The sequence below is a fragment of the Tenrec ecaudatus genome, chromosome 11 (genome assembly GCF_050624435.1).
Source record: "Tenrec ecaudatus isolate mTenEca1 chromosome 11, mTenEca1.hap1, whole genome shotgun sequence".
Classification (NCBI taxonomy): Eukaryota; Metazoa; Chordata; class Mammalia; order Afrosoricida; family Tenrecidae; genus Tenrec; species Tenrec ecaudatus.
Genome location: NC_134540.1, coordinates 89,913,148 through 89,933,882, shown reverse-complemented (window position 1 = coordinate 89,933,882; position 20,735 = coordinate 89,913,148). Strand labels below are relative to the sequence as shown.

General features: G+C 43.3%; 1 non-coding gene across 1 annotated transcript; it reads left to right on the top strand.

The window, feature by feature from the left end:
• The first annotated feature begins 6,885 nt into the window (after nucleotides 1–6,885).
• On the top strand, nucleotides 6,886–6,991 carry LOC142461898 (U6 spliceosomal RNA). Its single transcript, XR_012787067.1, has one exon. It is a non-coding gene; the product is annotated as a U6 spliceosomal RNA (small nuclear RNA).
• Nucleotides 6,992–20,735: the final 13,744 nt, after the last annotated feature.

Below are 20,735 nucleotides of genomic sequence, written 5' to 3'. Positions count from 1 at the left end.
GCTGATACCAAGGGCTCAAGTAGAAAGCACATGTTTTGAGAATGATGATGACAACAAATGTACAAATGTGCTTGACACAATGGATGGATGGATGGGTTGTGATGACAGTTGTACGAGCCCCCAATTAAATGATTTTAAACAAACAAACAAACACACTCTAGAGACTTAAACAAATGCTAAGCAGTGTTGCTGTAGCCAGGTCCTAGATTGCCATTCATTAAGATAAAGGCAGGACTATTTGGTGTGCACAAGTTCCTTAGGAGTTGGTATTTACTAAAATGCAGCCACTCCGGCTTTTCATGTACACACAATAAGCTATCCGCATCCTCCATTTCAATGACCCTCCAGTCCACCCACAAGACCTCTTGTAAGTGTTCCCGCCAGTTCTCTCAGCCCCGCCATGCTGTGGACCTGGAATGCTTCGGTATGTCTCTCCTTAAGCTATTCTTTCCTCCCAAAACATGCAAAGATGCGAAGCATGGCCATTTTGCTCTGTTTACGTGTGCTTTCATGGAGGTGGCAGCACTGGAGAAAAAAGCCAAGCCTCAAATTGAAATAGCGAAGGGTCCTATGGGTAAAATCGTGAGGAATGAGGCAAGTATCAAAAGAAGCTGGAAGGACTGTCCGAGACACTGTATCTAAAACAATGGGCTCCCATTCAAACATTTCAGGAAGAAGCCTATGATCAAGAACCAATGGTATTGAAAGAAGAGGGCCCATCTGCACTAAAGGCTTTAGTGGAAAACATGGCTCAATGAATTGATGGACTACCATTCAATGGAAAAGTCCCAAAGGTATAGAGTGCTGAAGGCTGCTCACTCTTCTATGTCAGGAAAATTTGAAAACAGCTATCTAGCAAACCAAATGGAAGATACCAAAATGTATGCCTATTTTGAAGAAAGGTGACACAACAGAATATAGATATTGTTGGAAAATGTCACTAGTGTCACGCCTAATAAAATTTGCTAGAGAAAATAAAGATTGTTGCAACAGCGAATCAACAGAGAACTACGAGAGCGTCAAGGTGGATGTGGATGTGGAATGAGGGACGCATTATAGATATCAATTGGCTCTGGGCTGAAAGTAGAGAATACCAGGAAGATGTCTGTCTGTGTTTAATATAACCAGTGTTGTTAAGGGTGCCATTGAGTTGTCTCCAACTGATAGCAACCCCGCATACAGCGCAAGTAAACACTGCCCAGTCCTGCCCAATTCTTATCTTGGAGCCCATTTTTGTAGTCAGTGAGTCAATCTATCTCACTGAAGATCTTCTTTTGTCCTTTTTCTCCTCCTCCTCCTCCTCCTCCTCCTCCTCCTCCTCCTCCTCCTCCTTCTCCTCCTCCACCTCCTTCTTCTTCTTTTGCTTTCTACTATAGCAAGCATATAGAATCTTGGTGGTATAGTAGGTAAGTGTTGGGCTGTGATCTACGTGGTTGGCAGTTTAAAACCACCAGCAGCTCCAAGGGAGACAGGCTGGACTTTCTGTTCCTGTCAACAGTTACAGTCATGGAACCCACAAGCGGTGGCTATGAGTTAGCCTTAGTTTAATGCCAGTGGGTTTCAATATAACAAGCATGATGCTCTTCCCAGTGAGACATCTTTCCTGATTACATATCTGCAGCACGTGAGATGAAGTCTTTCTATTATCCCTTATGAAGAGTATTTTGGGTATAAACCATCCAGGACTGGTTTTTGTTGTTGTTGTTGTTCTTATAACAGTCCATGGTGCTTTCAATATTACTTGCCAAAATCATGATGCAAATGCACCAACTCATCTGCAATCTTCCTTACTCATGGTCCAGCTTTCACATGCACACAGGTGATAGAAAATACCATAGCTTGGATAGACGCACCTTAGTCTTCAAAGTGACATCTTTACACTCTAACACTTTAAAGAGGCTTCGTGCACCAGATTTGCTTAACCCCATATGTCATTTGTTTTCGTGGCTGCTGCTTGCACTAGAATAGATTGTGGATCTAAGTAAAATGAGATCTCTGACAACTTCACTATTTTCTCTGTTTATCGTGATGCAAGGTCCAGATCTAAAGATATTTGTTTACTTTTTATTGAGGTGTAATCTACTGAAGGTGTGTGATTTAATCTTCATCCGTAAGTGCTTTAATTTCCCTTTGCTTTCATTAGACAAGGTTGTGTTATCTGCATATTATAGGTTTTTGCTAAGTCTTCCTCCAATATTGATTATTGCCACATTCTTCATCATGTAGTCCAGTTTGTCGGATTATTTTCTCAGTGTCCCTATTAAATAAGTATGGTGAACTGATACAACCCTGATACATACCACGCTTGATTCTAAACCATGCAGTATAGTTTGGTTCTGTCTGAACGACTGCCTTCTAGTCTCTGTACAAGTTCAACATGAGCACAATTAACTACTCTCAAATCCCCATCCTTCTCAACATGATCCATGGTTTGCTAAAATCCACATGCTAAAAGGTTTTTGCGTGGTCAGTGAAACACAAGCATCTAGCTGGTATTCTCTAATTTCAGCTAAGATCACAAGGGTTGCTGTGAATTGAAAACCTACTAGATGGCACTTAACAGCAACATGACGTCCCCACCAGGATGCAATCCATGGGGACTTTAAGGATAACAGAATAAAGCTCTGCCCAGCACTGCACCATCCTCATGGTAGATGACATGTCTGCATCTACTGCTATGCTGCTGCGTAGTGCCTTCCAATGGGGCTCATTCTTTAGCACTGTCTCAGACATTCCTCTGGTGTGATGCATGGAGTTGTTAATGGCTAATTATCAGAAGTAGAACTCCAGGCTTCCTTACCAGTCTGTCTTAGCCTGGAAGTACTTTTGAAACCTCTACTCCATTTATGATCCTGCTGATATTTGAAATATCAGTGTCATAACCTCCAGCATGTTGTATAGACACTATACAACATGGCTTCCTGGGTCTCTCTAAAGCTGTATATATATATATATATATATATATATATATATATATATATATATATATATATATATATATATATATATATATAAAATCTTTTTATTGGGGACTCATACAGCTCTTATCACAATACATACATACATTGTGTCAAGCACATTTGTACATTTGTTACCATCATCATTTTCAAAATATTTTCTTTCTACTTGAGCCCTTGGTATCAGCTCCTCATTTTCCCCTCCATCCCCCATCCTCCCTCCCTCATGAACCCTTGATGATTTGCAAATTATTTTATCATGTCTTACACTTTTCAACATCTCCCTTCACCCAGTTTCCTGTTGTCCATCCCCCTGGGAGGGGGTTAAATGTAGATCCTTGTGATCAGTTCCCCCTTTCTCCCCCCACTTTCCCCTTTCCCTCCTGATATTGTTACTCTCAATATTGGTCCTGAGGGGTTTATCTGTCTTGAATTCCATGTGTTTCCAGCTCTGGTCTATACCAATGTACATGCTCTGGTCTAGCCAGATTTGTAAGGTAGAATTGGGGTCACAATACTGGGGGGAGGAAGCATTAAAGAATTAGAGGAAAGTTGTATGTTTCATCTGTGTTATACTGCACCCTGACTGGCTCATCTCTTCCTTGTGACCCTTCTGTACTGGGATGTCCAATTGTCTACAGATGGGCTTTGGGTCTCCACTCCCTACTCCTCCTCATTCATTTCGATATTATTTTTTGTTCTGTGTCTTTGATGCCTGATGCCTGATCCCATCAACACCTCATGATCCCACAGGCTGATGTGCTTCTTCCTTGTGGGCTTTGTTGCTTCTCAGCTGGATGGCCACTTGTTTGTCTTCAAGCCTTTAAGGTCATGAGGGGGGGAGTGCAGAGTGGAGACCCAAAGCCCATTTGTCAGCCACTGGAGATCCCCTTGCAGAGGCATCTAGGGGAGGAGACAAGTCAGTCAAGGTGAGATGTAGCACCGATGAAAAATATGACTTTCTTCTAATTCCTAAATGCTTCCTCCTCCCCTCCCCCTGCCTCGCCCCACTGTCATGATCCGAATTCTACCTTGCAAGTCTGGCTAAACCAGAGGATGCACACTGGAACAGATAGGAACTGGAAACACAGGGAATCCAGAGAGGATGATACCTTCAGGACCAGCAGTGTGAATGGCGATACTGGGTGGGGAGAGGGAGAGTGGGTTGGAAAGAGGGAACCAATTACAAGGATCTACATGTGACCTCCTCCCTGGGGGACGGACAACAGAAAAGTGGGTGAAGGGAGACATCGTACAGGGCAAGATATGACAAAATAATAATTTATAAATTATCAAGGGCTTATGAGGGAGGAGGGGGCGGGGAGGAGGGGGGAATGATGCCAAGGGCTTAAGTGAAGAGCAAATGTTTTAAGAATGATGAGGGCAATGAATGTACAAATGTGCTTTACACAATTGATATATGTATGGATTGTGATAAGAGTTGTATGAGACCCTAATAAAACAATTTTAAAAATGTAAAAATAAAAGATCACAGATACTATACCTTTTGATAGCTGGGCGTCATCAGCTTTCTTCACCACATTTGCTTATGCACCCATTTTGTCTTCAGTGATCATGTTAGGAAGGTGAGCATCATGAAATGCCAGTTTAATAAAACTAAGTGTTCTTGCATTGAGGAAGTACTTGAGTAGAGGCCCAATGTATGTCTGCTACCTTGATACTTAACATCGAAATATATATAAATAGATCTATTTCCCTATCATTGTATATAAATATATTTACATATGTACATGTCTGTATTTGCCTCCCAATTCTTTCCTCTATTTCCTTTTATGTTCCTCTTGTTCCACTATCATGTTCAGCCTTCATTTTGGTTTCAGTAATTCCCTTAGGTTACATTGCCCTTGATCAAGCCCTACCAGGCATCCTACATCCTCATTGCCATTGATTTTGGATCACTTGTTGTTCTCTTGTCCCTGGGTTTGTGAACCCCTACTTCCTTTCCCCACCTCCCCTCTTCTATGTCCCCCCAGAACCATTGGTCCAGTTATTTTCTCCTCTGGATTGTTTATCCCACCTACCTTATCTAGATAGACATGAGAGACAATAATAAGCACAAAAACAAGGCAGGGAAAAACAAAACAACAACACAAAAAAGCCAACGACAAAAAATAAAAAGGTCTATTTGTTGACCTTCAGGCGTGTATTCCAGTCGAGTCTGATGGGATGCCATGACCTGGCCCCAAAGTCTACTTCTGGTATTCCCCGGGGACTTCATTGCTTTGCTCCCCTTGCTGCTCTGTTGCATGCCCTGAGCGTTTCACCCCAGTGTGGTGGGTCAGACCGGGCACAATTCCCGCACTGTGAGGCTGTACACCTTACAGCCACAGAAAGCCTCCTTTTTCTCCAGTGGAGCAGCTGGCAGGTTGAAACTTTGGACCGTGTGGTTACCAGTACACTTTGTATTCCACTATGCAACCAGGGCAATTGGGCTCTAGCCTATGGAGGCAAAATCACCTCGATGGCAGTGGATTTGGGCAATCTGCTCCTGAATGCTGCCACATGGTCCACTTGTCCTGGTATCTTCCTTCACCTTCTTTTTCATATTTCCTACCCCCTTCATCTTTAATCCTTTTTGTTCATTCTCCCAATACCCCAAAGCTGACACAGCCAAAGTCGCCAAGATGGGGTTTGGGTGTGTCTTAATTATCTAGTGCTACTGAGCCAGAGAAATCACAAGTGAGTAGCTTTAAGAAACAAAAATGGATGTTTTCCACAGTTTAGGAAGCTATAAATCTGCCTTTAGGGCACCAACTGTAGGGAATGGTCTTGGCCTCTTTGCGCGTCTGTTCCTAGGTGGTTTGACAATCTGCCTTTCTCATGTGGCATCTAACTTCCTCTCCCTTTGCCCTTATTTCCCTGTGCCTAATATACTCTTGTTCTCTCGCAAAGGTAATTGGCTTAAAACCCATTCTACACAGATAAAACCTCACTAATATAATAAAGTTCTCTTCTTAAATGCACAGGTATAGGGGGGTAGGACTTAGAAAACATCTTTGGGGGTGGGGGGACACACTATAATACATAACAGAAAAGGAAAAAATTTGCAATTACCTCCATGTACAATTTTATACCCATAAACTCTGACTTAAAATACACAATTCTAGTACAGCATGCTTTCTATAGTTAGTTCCCAGAGGGCTGGGCCGCTGGGTTTAAACTCTGACTCACCTACCTGCACTTTGCATTGATATGCTTCTTCCCCTGGTATGTGTGCTGCATTGTCAACACTCTCCAGACGGGGCAGAAAAATCAACCAACCCAATGCAAAGATCTCCTGATTATTTCTTAACTGATAGACTCCTTAGCAAACTCTTTGTGTTTACTCCACAGGCAAGTAGAACAAGGGGAACCATAACCTGAATTTCTGGCTTCCTGGTGCATGCCTCTAATTAGATAGTACTAGTGACTCAAGATGACCTGATAGTAGCCAGCGCTTTGTCGCAAGTCTCGTTGTTGGGTACTGAATGAGTTCTGACTTATGGAACCTCATGTCCAACATCAGGAAGCCCTGCCCAGCCCTGTTCCATGCTCACGACAGCTGTTCTCCTTGAGCCAGTTGCAGCCACTGCATCAGTCCAGCTCCTTGAAGGTCCTCCTCTTTATTGCCATCTCTCTGCCAAGAATGAAATCCTTCTCCAGTGACTGGTCCCTCCTGACAACATGCCCAAAGTATCTAAAATCAAGTCTCACCATCACAGATTTGCTCATTCTCCTGCCAGTCTATCCATGCTATTAATTTATTTTAAGATCAAAATGCTTACTGTGCCTTTTTTACAACCTGCCTATTTCTGCATATTATAAGATGTTGCCTTTGAATATTTTGGTGTGGGCAAGTACTGCTGTAAATCCTGACTATAGATGGAAACAGGAAATGTGTCTCTTCTTTTAAATTATGATATGTTTTGTGCTCGCTTCGGCAGCATCTATACTAAAATTGGAATGATACAGAGAAGATTAGCATGGCCCCTGCGCAAGGATGACACGCAAATTCGTGATCGTTCCATATTTTTAAAAAATTATGATATGTTTTGCTGTTAAGTAAAAACATAGACCAATTCCATTTTCTGCATGTAGACTTCAGTAATGTTGAGTTCATTCTTTGAACTGAGCGACCACTCTCTCCCTCCTGTTTTGAGTTTTTCCTTCCCTGGTGTGTTATGTGTCGGGCTGCTCACCGCAAGACCAGCCGTTGGAAACCACCAGGTGCTCTCCAGAAGAAAGATGATGATTTCTACTCCCTGAACGATAAACCCACAGGGGCAGTTCTGCTCTGTCCTGAAGGGTAGCTTTGAGTTGGAATCAACCAACAGGCAGTGAGGGTTTATTTTATTAGTATCAATATAAACCTACTGCACCCTAAGCTTTTTAAAATCATTTTATTGGGGGGCTCATATAACTTTTATCACAATCAATACATCCATCTATTGTGTCAAGCGTATTTGCATATTTGTTGCCATCATCATTCTCAAAACATTTGCTTTCTACTTGAGCCTTTGGTATAAGCTCCTCATTTTTCCCCTCCCTCCCAATTACCCTATCTCTTATGAATCCTTGGTAATTTATAAATTATTATGATTTTGTCATACCTTTCCCTTTCCGACGTCTTCCTTCACCCACTTTTCTGTTGTCTGTCCCTCAGGGAGGAGGTCACATGTAGATCCTTGTAATCTGTTTCCCCTTTCCAACCCACCCTCCCTCTACCCTCCTGGTATCGCCACTCTCACCGCTGGTCCTGAAGGGATCATCTGTCCTGGAATCCCTGTGTTTCCAGTTCCTATCTGTACCAGTGTGCATCCTCTGGTCTAGCCAGATTTTTAAGGTAGAATTGGGATCATGATAGTGGTGGTGGGGAGGAAGCATTTAGGAACTAGAGGAAAGTTGTATGTCTCATCATTGCTACACTGCACCCTGACTGGCTCATTTCCTCCCTGCGACCCTTCTGTAAGGCACCCTAAGATTTCTATCAAATCTTTTGAGTTGTTGTCAATATGACCCCACAGAGATAGATCTTAAAAGATCACAATGCTAAGTCAGACATTCTTTAATAGTTAAACTATTATTTGATTTTTAGAAGACGCCAGGACAAAGTTTTGGTTTCGTTTTTTCTCTTTTGTTTACTAAGAAAATAGCTAAAAGAGTCATATGCTGTTTCATCACATCCCCTTCAGCCTTTTTATTTTAATTAATGAATGAAGAGTCAAGAGAATACTTACAACATATTCAACTCATAAAGTACTACAATACAAAGAAAATCTATATCCACTATCTGACTTAATAAACAGTTTCTTCTTGTTGTTAGTGGCTATTGAGTTTGTCCATAGAAACTCTCTGCCCTACAGACTCTAAATTCGACCGGACCATTTCTATATGGGCAGACATCATAAATCTGCAACAGACACTTTACGCAGCATTGGGTTTGCTCCATCATATCCCCCTAGTGGCGGCGTAGTTGACACATCCATATGACTCTCCTGCAGAAGATTCTCTTGGCTGGGCTCAAATCTAGCAGCATTATTAGTTATTGAGTGGAAAAGTGGGAACTGCTTGCCCAAATACTATGCACTTTGTGTTCAATACCCAAAGAGGCTGCTAGGCTTTGTGTCTGTTCCTGGTGGTAGTGATGCAAGAAAGCAGTTTGTCCTTCACCTTTGAAAAAATACCTCAATAAGCTCCAGGCCACTGGAACAATAAAAATATCCATCAAATCACAGGCCTCTAAAATTTTAGTGAAGTTCATGTGACACCTTTTATCTCTTACTACAAACAGCAATAACAGCAATACAATGTCTCAAAGACTAGCAAACAGACAAGGTATAACCACCTGACTGTCTTCAAGCTTCTCAGAAATCTCTATACATTTGTAAAAGCCCAAGGTGTACTTTGTCTTATCCCCTGGCTGTGAGTGTCCACCTGGTAGAATGCATTCCATAGGGCCCATTTCACAGTAGGGTGTCTGGGATAAGCCTCCCAGCGGGATTGGTCCCATTAGTTGAATCAGGTTGGGGCCAGATGTGTTGACTTGTGCTTTGAGTGAAATGGCAGTTGCAACGAAGTGGCCTCACATTTTGCTTGGGTTTTTGTGTTTTGTTCTTGTTCATAATAAAAAGGAAACGCTTGGGGTCTTGCTGGAGTTTTACTCCTTACTGCGGTGCTTTGTTGCTTCTTCTGAGTCCCAGCATCCTTCTTTCTTGTTCTCTTTCTCCTCCTTTAGAACAATGTCTGCAGTTCAAGCCCATGACAAGGACCACACACCGACGACATGTATCCATTTTCTCATTAGTGGATGCTAGCTGTTTGCTTTGTGGTAAGTAGATGCAGAACAAGACATATTAGCTTGTGCATTTCAGTGGCGTTTATTATGTTCACCATGTTCTGGAACCATCACTGTTTCCAGAATTTCCTTCACCCTGGAGAGAAATGTAGTGCTCCTTCAGCAACGACTCTCCCTTCTCCCTCCTGCCCTGGGACCACTAACAAACTTGGCTTGCTATACATCTGCCAAATTCTAGCTATTTCAGTTAAGTGGGATTATGCAATATTTGTCCTTTAGTGATTGACTTATTTCACTTAGCATGTTTCAAAGTTCATTCCCCTCTATTATTTTAATAGTAAGATTTTTTTTATTGATCTTTGTATAACGCCTGCACTGTTGCTGAGTTGTTTTTTAAGGTTTATCATTTTAATCTATTATAATCACCTCTACGATACTCTTTATCTAATAGCTAGGTTATTGCCATCTCTCAATTGTGGACAACGGGAAATCACCAGAGGCCTATTCCGTGTGTAGATCCTGGCCTTCCACTGTCATCCATTGTCTTCTGCAAACCAGAAATTCACAATTTAAACTCTGATACCATTCCCTCCTTCAGATTTGGATTATATAATTTACACTTCTTGGATCATAGATGTTGGTGTGCTACTTCCATGTGGGTTTAGCTGATGTCTCACTTAGATGGCTGCTTGTTTGAGAATAAGCCTTTAGGACCCCATGGAGTCCCAGCTGGATGGCTCCATTATCTCTTGGTGGGCAGCCAATGTGTGACCTAGAGACAGAGAACCAGACAGAGCCAGAACGAACCAGGAGGACACCACACATAAACACACACACACACACACACACACACACACACACACACCCCTCCAGCAGAGCCACAGAAAGTTCTGCACTGGTTGGACCTGTTAGTCTGGACACCATTGGAATGCACCTCCCCATCCTCCACCCCAGCCTGTACTGGGATTCAGAGCAGAGGGAGGGCATTGGATGCAGTGGACTTCTGGTCCCAGGGCTGCCTAGCGGTGGGAAGCACACTACTGGGGACCCAAGAGGGGTCGGCTCCCAAGGACTGTTTTTGTCACTGACTGACCATGCCACTCAGGAGTTAATAAACACCTTGGATGGAAGTGGGGGGGAGACCCTAGATGCTCTTCTTTCTGATAGCCAGACATCATCTAATTTCTTCACCACACTGCTGGAGCACTCCTTTCTTTCATGTTTCCTTCATGAGGGTAGGGCCATGTGGGGAGGACTAATTGTTCTTAGATTGGAGGTGGGGTGAAGTGTAAGCCCAAAATCCATTCCTAGAACGATGTTTGCTATCTGCCTCTGGGTCACCTTAGGGACATCCATGCTATTTTACCCATTGCTGTTTGTTTCTGTGAACAAGATTCCTTGGCTCTCACACTGATAAAAATAGTAAAAAGAATAAGATTGGTGGTTGCAGAGTCTGCTAGTCAACCTCTTGGGCTCAACTTGACATCCTGCCTCATCAAAGAGTCACAGTGAGCTTCAGACTCGTAGGAGGAGCGAGGAGAGGAAAAACAAACGTCCACAGAGCACTGTCGGGCACCTCTCTCCATAGAGGAGTTTTCACAGTGGTCAACCCAGCAGTTCAGGGACCACGATCTGGCCTCCCAAAGGACAGCACACGTGTGAGGACACAAAATGTACACTGATAGGGATGCGGAAGAACCATAGTTTAAAAACTCGGGCCTCAAATAGAAAGCGCTATGTTTTGTTACAACTCCTTTAGTTTCCAGGGTCCCTGCCACCATCACCACACTGTGGCCTCTCACCATTCAGCTCTCCCAGCTGAGATGCAGGATACCAATCAGCAGTTACCTCCATCCATTACAAGCAGTGCTCCCGAGGGACGTGGCTGAAATGCCATCTTCATAAGGGCTTCAGGGGAACAGCTGGAAAGTTAACCCAAGATCAAATTTCAAGAGTAAAGGAGAATCTATAAGGCAAATGTGAAACCTTGTCTCAGGCAAGCTTGTCTCAATAAGCAAATATTTATCTTGGGACATGAGAACTAATTGAAAATGAAAATCGCCCATGCATCACTAAAAAGAAGCTGTGGCATAAGCATTGGGCTGGTAACCACAAGGTCGGTGTTTCGAATCCACTCTACAGGAGAAGATTAGGATCTTTCCTCCCATAAAGATTCAGCGTGGGAAATCCTCTACCGGATCACTACGACGCAGAATACATCGCACGGCAGTGGGTTTCATTTGTAGCGTCATGGAAGCGAGCATTCGGCGTGTGACACTTAAATATTCAGCTGCTCACCAACAGGTTGGAGGTTCAGACTCACCCAATTACACTTTGCTAGGGAAATGCCTGGCAATCCGCTCCCTTAAGGATTACAGCCTACAAGAGAGTGCCCAAAGAACACCCCCCCTCCGCCCCCCCCCAAGCTCATTTGTTTTACGATGTGAGAAGGATAGTGCATTTGGAGTGTGTTCCACCAGGTCAGACTGTTAGTCAAGCTTTCTATTTAGAGGTTCTGGAAAGATAGCCTAACTGTGTGGTAGACGGCTAATGGTTTTGCCACCCCAACAAAGCAAACTGCTCACACAGCCCTCTCAGTGTGCCAGTTTGGGGCACAAAAAAAACCAGCACCAAGCACCTTACTCTTGTTTCAAGCACCTTACTCACCTGACTTCACTCCATGTGACTTCTTTTTGTTTCCATGAATGAAGAGGGACATGAAAGGACATCAATTTGAAAACATAGGAAGAGATGAAGAAAAAAAGAGGGAGGTGCTGTCAGCCATCCAAACAGATGAATTTGAAAAATGTTTCCAAGAATGGAATGGCAGATTTGACGAATGTATTAAGTGTAACAGGGAATACTTTGTAGATGATAGGTTGTTTGGAGTTTTTAAAAATCATTTTATTGGGGGCTCATACAATTCTTATCACAATCCATGCATACATCCATTGTGTCATGCACATTTGTGCATCATCATTCTCAAAACATTTGCTTTCTACTTGAGCCCTTGGTATCAGTTCCTCATTCTCCCCTTCCTCCCCGCTCCCTCTCCCTCATGAAGACTTGATAATTTATTAATTGTTATTATTTTGTCATGCCTTACACTATCTCCCTTCACCCACTTTTCTGTTGTCCATCCCCCAGGGAGGAAGTTATATATAGTTCCTTGTAATTGCTTTCCCCTTTCTACTCCACCTTCCCTCCACCCTCCCGGTATCTCCACTCTCACCACTGGTCCTGAAGGGATCATCTGTCCTGGATTCCCTGTGTTTCCAGTTCCTATCTGTACCAGTGTACATCCTCTGGTCTAGCTGGATTTGTAAGGTAGAATTGGGATCATGATAGTAGGGGGAGGAAGCATTTAAGAACTAGGGGAAAGTTGTATATTTCATTGTTGCTACACTGCACCCTGACTGGCTCATCTCTCCGTGACCCTTCCATGAGGGGATATCCAGTTGCCTACAGATGGGCTTTGGGTCCCCACTCCTCATCCCCCTCATTCAATGGGCTTTGGGTCCCCACTCCACATCCCCCTCATTCACAATGATATGTTTTTTTGTTTGTTTGATATCTGATACCTGATCCTATCGACACCTGGTGATTATACAGGTTGATGTGCTTCTTCCAGGTGGGCTTTGTTGCTTCTCAGCTAGATGACTGCTTGTTTATCTGCAAGCCTTTAAGACCCCAGATGTTATATCTTTTGTTAGCCAGGCACCATCAATTTACCTAACCACATTTGTTTATGCACCCGCTTTGTCTTCAGCAATTGTGTTGGGAAGATGAGCATCAAAGAATACTGAGTTATTAAAACAAAATGTTCTTGCATTGAGGGAGTACTTGAGTGGAGGTCCAATGTCCATCTACTGCCTTAATATTAAACCTATAAACATATGCATGTAGATCTATTTCCCCACCACCCTATATAAATATATTTACATATGTACATGCCTGTATTTAGACCTCTAGAAATGCCCTTTGCCTCCTAGTTCTTTCCTCCATTTCCTTTTACTTTCCTCTTGCCCCACTATCATGCTCAGCCTTTATTTGGGTTTTAGTAATTCCTCTCGGTACATTGTCCTTGATCAAGCCCTACCAGACCTTTTACACCCTCCTCACCACCGATTTTAGATCACTTGTTGTTCCCTTCCCCCTGGGTTTGTTAATATCACTTTCTTTCTCCACCTCCCCCTCTCTCATGTCCCACCAGGTATCCTACCTATCTTATCTAGAGAGACCTGCAGAGATAATAGTATGCACAAAAACAAGACAGAGCAAAAGAAAAGAAAACAACAACAAAAAAAGAGAAGTTAATAAATAGTTTAAGGTCTGTTTGTTGACTTATATGAGCCATCAAGTCTGATGGGGTTCCACACCCTGGCCCCAAAGTCTAGTTCCGGTATTCCCTGGGAACTCCTTGCCTCTGTTCCCCTTGCTATTCTGTTGGGAACCCTTAGTGTTTGCCTCAGTGTGGTGGGGTCAGTTCCTACACTGTGTTTCCACTGTTGTCCACTGTAGGTCTATGGGTCAGTGAGGGATGTCATGTATCATAGTGGGGCCGGCCACTATGTCCATTGACTCTCTGAGTAGGAATATCATCCTCAGGGCTTGGTTGGCCAGGATGTGCTCCACTTTCTCTTCTCCCTCCTTCATTTGTTCCCGTGTGCTCTGATCAGACATGTCCCTCTCCCTGAGCTGTAGCTTCAGTGCTGTCCTCAAACAAATTCTTCTGGAGGGAGAGGCGGCTATCCACATAATTGGGATTGGGGGTGATAGGTTGTTTTGTAAAAAAAAATGCATAGCTTTGAAAAAAATTCTGGGGTTATTTTTTGAGGGGGAGTACCTCCTCATAGAAAACCATATGGGGAAGTTGTATGCTGTCACGGTCATTCTGAGTCAAACACCAATTCACTGTCATCTAACGACAGTGTCATGAAGCTTTGAGATCAATTTCCTGGCTTCAGGTTAACTATTCCATCTTGTTCAAACATTTTTTATTAAAAGGTTTATAAATGAGAAAGACTCTGTAGGATGAAAAAGAAAGTGATCTTATTCTTTTTTAACAAAGCCCCTTTGCACAAGCCCTGTCCACTCATTCTTTGCAGGCATCCTAGAAGGCTCTGGTTGAAATCGAGGACAGAAGCCTTAGCTTTTTGGGTGCTTGTCAGGAAAAAGAAAAAGAGAAAAATCGCATTTTTGGTTGTTTTTTAGGCATAAACTATCCTGGGCTATTTTAATATTTAATACTTTTAATTTCTCATACAGTCTTAAACTTTTATCCTCCACTCATCTAGTTCCAAATATCCCTTCAGACTAGGAGTAGGAAGGCGAGGTGTGTTGACTTCTTTCCTATTTCTCCACCTTGGACTCCTGCTTCTCCCCTCAGTCCCACTCACCATGTTGCCTCTGGTGGGGGAGAGAGAGAGAGAGAGAGAGAGAGAGAGAGAGAGAGAGAGAGAGAAAAAGGACAGAAGAGTTCTTGCCAAGTGGGAGGGCTTTTATAGGTACTTCCAAGGTGCAGGGATCTTCTAACCATATTTCCCTGATGCATATAACACTACCTCCAATTGGCCTTTGGAGACCCCCTTAAGACTCTAAGGGTCAGGGGGATTCATCCCTCACAAACAGGGTGCTTTCATACTGTACATCGCCAGATGTGGTCTTCTCAGGAGTACCCATATCTGAATCCCTTCCATACAGTCCAGGTTTAGCCCATGAGAAGTGTGACTACTTCCTTGTCCATAACACTCCAGAGGCATGAATTGTTCCAAAAGCAGTAATATCGTTGTTCTTCTGCCATATGCACTCTAGGCATCTGCTAATGTACCCTCCCACCACCCTGCTCCCCAATTCCAAGAAATTCATACCAACCTCTATGAGGATCAGACCCCATAATTTTCCCGCCTTGACTTGGGGTTGGGGTTGTTATACACTTCTCCTCTATCTAGGGAGAGAAGAGAAAGAAACACAAACACACTCATCCCTCCTTCCTAATACGGCTGTCTTTTCCTCGGCCCTAACACTTCCCAGCGTTCTCCTGTGTAGCCTGGGAGTGGGCAGTGAACTGAGGCTGATAAAGTGTCCTTCTGACAAACCTTGGAATGTGGAGTCACTAAGTGTTTGCATTAAAATAACGCCAAGGCAGGAAGAGCAGATGTAACATTCTACAAGGGACTGTGCATCTGACTAGGTATCTTAGATCTCTACTGCTGCAATGACAGAAATACCACCAGTGATGGCTTTACCAAAAAGAAATTTCCTCTCTCATAGTTTAGAAGTCTGAGTTCATAAATGTTCCCAGTGTTCCTTGTGTCTCAGCATCAATCTTCCCCTTGGCCTGAGAGGTTCTTAATATAGGGACCCCATGTTCAAAGACACATTCAGCTCCTGGTATTTTTCTTGGTGGTACTGAGGTCTGTCTCCTCTCTGCTTGTTTTTCCTTCCCTTTCTCTCATCTCTTGCAAAGGTGTGGCTCATGCAAGAGTGAGACCTGACTGAGGGTGAGTTGAGGTATGCCTTCTTGTAAAACTGTGAGTCAAAACACTCTCCACATAATCCTGCCTCATTATCATAGAGATTTGAATTCACAATACATAAAATGGAGCATAATTGCATCAGATCACAAAATGGTAGACAACCACACAAAATAGGGAATCATTGTCATTTCGTCATCTTTGCCCCTAAGGAGGATTCTGGCTGTACTTCTTCCAAGACAGATTTCTGAGTTCTTTTGGTAGTCCATGGTACTTTCAATATTCTTCTCCAACTGCACAACTCTCATGTACAGATTCTTCTTCCTTCTTCGGTCTTCCTTATTCAATGTCCAAATTCCACATGCAGATGATGCCCATGAAAATACCACAGCTTAGGTCCAGTACACTTACGTCTACCAAGTAAACTTGCTTTTAAATCTTTTAAAGAGGTCTCATGCAATAGATTTACCCAATGCAATGTGCTGTTTGATCGCTTGGCTGCCATGTCCAGGAGCACCGACTGTGGATCCAAGCAAAGTAAAATCTTTAATAACTTCAGTCTTTTTTCCCTTTATCTTGATGTTACTTATTGGATTTCTAAAACCCTCACAGCTGGCACATAAAATGGGGTGGGTGAGACTCAATTCAATCCATGATACGGAACTGAATTGGCCACATTTTCAGTCATGCCAACAGAGTCAGTCTCCTCTGCTCCCACATGCTGACCACACTCATTGAGTTTGGGTGCTTCTCTCTCCCCCCCACCCCCACCAGTTTTCACTGAGGACGATGGTTTTTACACTTGCAGCAGTTCCCACTAGTCTGTGGCAGCAACAAAATTTTTTTGAAGTCTTGGTTTTAACTTGATTCATATGAATGTTGTATTATACTCCATCATACGCATAGGTCTGTTTTATCAGTATCGTTCACTCCTCTGGTCTTTGGAGAAATTTGACTCCCTGGAGAGGTGTGCCCTATTTGCTGTTGGTTTCCTGTACACTGTGTGCATATTGTAAGCATTGGACTGCAACCACAAGGTTGGCAGTTCAAACCCACCAGCCACTCCCCAAGAAAAATGAGACTATTGGCTTCCCTAGAGCTGTAAAGACTCAGAAATCCTATGTAGGCTCACTTTAAGTGGAAGTCAATTAGGTACCAGTGGCTTTGGCTTGGCGCTCTGAGGCCTGGTGGCACAATAGTTATGTGCTTAGTTGCCAAGGTTGGCAGTTCGAACCAACCCAGTGGCTCTATGGGAGAAGGAACTGACAATCTGCTCGTATGAACATTTTCCTCTTTTCTTAATGGAAGAAGCACATGAGCCTGTGTGATCATGAGCTATCAATTGGATCAGATATCAGGCATCAAAGACCCAGAACTAAATCATGTCATTGTGAATGGTAGGGGGAGGGGGGAATGCGGAGTGGAGACCCAAAGCCATTTGTAGGCAATTGGATATCCCCTTACAGAAGGGTCACTGGGAGGAGACAGCCAGTCAGGGTGCACTGTAGCAACAATGAAACATACAACTTTCCTCTAGTTCTTAAATGCTTCCTCCCCTCACTATCATGATCCCAATTCTACCTTACAAATCTGGCTACACCAGAGGATGTACACTGGTACAGATAGGAATTGGAAACACAGGGAATCCAGAATAGATAAACGCCTCGGGGCCGATTTTGAGAGTAACGATACCAAGGGGAAGGTTGGGGACCCAATCACAATGATCTACACAATGATCTACATATAACCCCCTCCCAGGGGGATGGACAACAGAAAAGTGGGTGAAGGGAGACATCAGACAGTGTAAGACATGACAAAATAATAATAATTTATAAATTATCAAGGGTTCATGAGGGAGGGAGGGTGGGGGAGGGAGAGGAGAAAATGAGGAACTGATACCAAGGGCTCAAGTAGAAAGAAAATGTTTTGAAAATGAGGATGGCAACATATGTACAAATGTGCTTGCTACAATGGATGTATATGTATGGTTTGTGATTAGAGCTGTACAAGCCCCCAATAAAATTATTTATTAAAATAACATTTTAAAAAATTAATTACACTCTTAAGAAACCCTATGGAGTGATTCTGCTCACTTGCCTGTGTCACTAGGAGTTGGGTTAGACTAGACAGCCCATGGCAAAGGTGCGAGACACACCAGCACCAGACACACCCCGACTTATATTCCAGTTTGAGAAGTACGGACTCACAAATGTTCTGACACTGTTTGTTAGCTCTAGGCTCCGTGATATCTTTTCACTGCCTTTATAACTCTCCCCCAGAGACACAGAGAACCTCTTGTAATAATTCCGTAGAAAAGTGTTCATGTCAACGAGCTTCCTGTTACTCCATTATCTTGTCATGGGATTGAACCATGACAGACAGACAGATGACCCAGCTGAGAAAGATGCTGAGGCCTGCAGGAAAGAAAGAAAAAAAGTTAACAATGATTATTTCTCAGGTGAGGAAGGAAGTTGGACATTTTAATGCCATGTTCTTTACAATGGTTTGGGTTTATGATGTTTACTCTGCTTTAATAATTAATTAGGTGGCTAGTTAGCAGATTATTATCTTGGCTGGATGTCTCCTGGTTATTGGCACCGATCCCTGATCCTATCCTACTTTCAGGCCTTTACTTTCCTCTTTTTTCCCATCCTTTCCTTCGGGAGTTTCTAGTGTACCAATTCTGTCACCCCACATTTTCAACTGAGAATTTTACACTTGAAAGCTGTTTCAAGCCTTCATATGTAAACCATTTCTTGCCTGGCTTAAGCTCGATGTTTGGATGACTTAGGTTCTTGTATGACTTGGATCCACGAGAAACCTCACTGTTATTTTAACTGATAGAATGTAATGTAAGCAATTAGTCATCCAACATAAAGTGTTAGAAGACTTAAAAGGCAAAAGAGGGTGGCGCCGAGATTGCACTACTGCAGGAGGCGGCTGTCCCCTCCGCCCTGGGAGACCAAACAATGAGGGCGTCAGACAAAAGCTTAAGGCAGAAATGAGATGCAGACCTCTAAGGAGAAGGAGTTTCCAGGACGCTGCTGAGATTTAAGAGAACAGGGAATAATGCTTAGGTAGTCCCCTGGGAGGGGTGTCTGCCCAGCTGGCACTGGTGGTACCGAAGGGCTGCAAAGAGCTTGCTTCTAGGAGTGAGAGGAAAAACTAAAGCTGGAACAGTTACTGCCAGATTGTGGGGTGGCAAGAGTGCTACTGTCAGGAATAGCAAACAAACACAAAGAAGCCAGTCTCTTCTCCCCTCCTCTCACCTTCCAGTCTCACGGTATGTCCGTTATTGATAGAACTTAACAGGGAGCCGGCTGATAAGGAGAAATGTGATGTTTAGTCCCACTATTAGTATTGGAAAGGAGAGTATGTGGACGTGCATATGTACTTGGTATATATACTTTTTTACACCTAGAGCTGAGAAATGATAGAATTATAGATTGCAAAAGAAATGTGACATGGGATGCTGTATGAACTTCGCCTGCTGCATAAGGAGGAGGGGAACTCAAACCCCACATCCACATTGACCAAGGTCGAATTCTATGAGGCTGAGGTCAGACCATGCTCCACCTTCCTACCAATTCTGTCACCAACGGTTCCCCCCACTGCTCCCTACTTTGCAACTGGGTTTGACAATCCATTGTAGTGGCCACACAGAGCTCACTGGCAGTATTCACAACTGTGAGGTTTATTGAGGAAGTTAACAGGTTACAAATGCTGAGGATACAATTATTCAGACAGGACAATCTTTCCTCAGGTTCCTGTAAGAAGTCTAACTCTCTCTGGTCTGTGGCCTGTCACCCACCTGGCCCATTGGCCCCTACCCTGCCCCTACAAAGCTCTTTTTGTGTAGTTAGTCCATACCTAAGGGCATTCCACTTCACATAAGCCTCAGCCTAAAGGTGCTCAGTTCTAGCTCCAGGGGCCAGAAACTTAGTGCCCCCAATTAAGTGCTGTAGGCATCCCACTCCACAAGTCAGACTCCTGCCCAAAGCACTCAGCTTTATTTGGGAAGTAAAGAGTTAGGCTGGGGCGCTCTGTCCCCTGCACTGGCTCCTGGCAATGCTCTTGTTGCTGCTCTGCCATTCCTGTTTCCCAGATCAAGGAGGTTCAATGCACAGGGATGGCTCTCAGGATCCAAATAGCATGCTCTACTCCTGACTCTTCTGTCTTATACGTAGTTCAATCCCATCCCCGCTCATTTTATACCCAGCAGGTTGGTAATCATACTTAACTCGGTCAACAATCACCCACAAATGAATCCCACCAGTGTCTTCCTCCACTTTCTCTTACCCAGACCCTTCAGTAAACGGTGGGGTTTAAGTAATAAGGGTTATGGCTAGAAGACCCATATTAAGTCATGCTCTACCGTACATACGTATAATTCCTGTCTGAAGCAATTGCATAATTCATCTCTGTTTTAACATGTTAAATGTAGTTACCACCATGTTCTAGGAAATCCCTGCACTGCTTTTCTTCTTCCAAACTTGAAAATCATTGAGGTGGTACCTATACTACCGGGGGCGGGGGAGGGTGCTGGGGATACAAATGCCTAAGTACTTGACCACTAGTTGGAAAATGCCAGTTCAGACACACCCGAGGCACCATGGAAGCTAAGCCTGGAAATCAGCTGCAAGAGGTCACAGCCTTGAGATACATGGGGTCCCTGTAAGTCTGAACTGACTTGAACGGCAGCATGCCTTTCCAGCGCTATAAAATAAGATTCCCTGTTCTTCTCAACTCTTTAGTAGGACAACTCAGGAGTGATGGCATGCGTAGTTCCTTCTGATTTTTCAGAAAATATACGTTGATCACTTGCAGTGTACTGATAATCGCAGTACACATTATTTTGAATTTTGGCCTTATTTCATATACACTGAATTCAAAGTCTTCATATGGACTATATTACTTCATAATAATCCATAAAGTTAGTACTCTAAGTTATACAATTATTTCCCTGTTGTATGAGTATTTTTAGTTCCCCATATTAATAAATAGTGC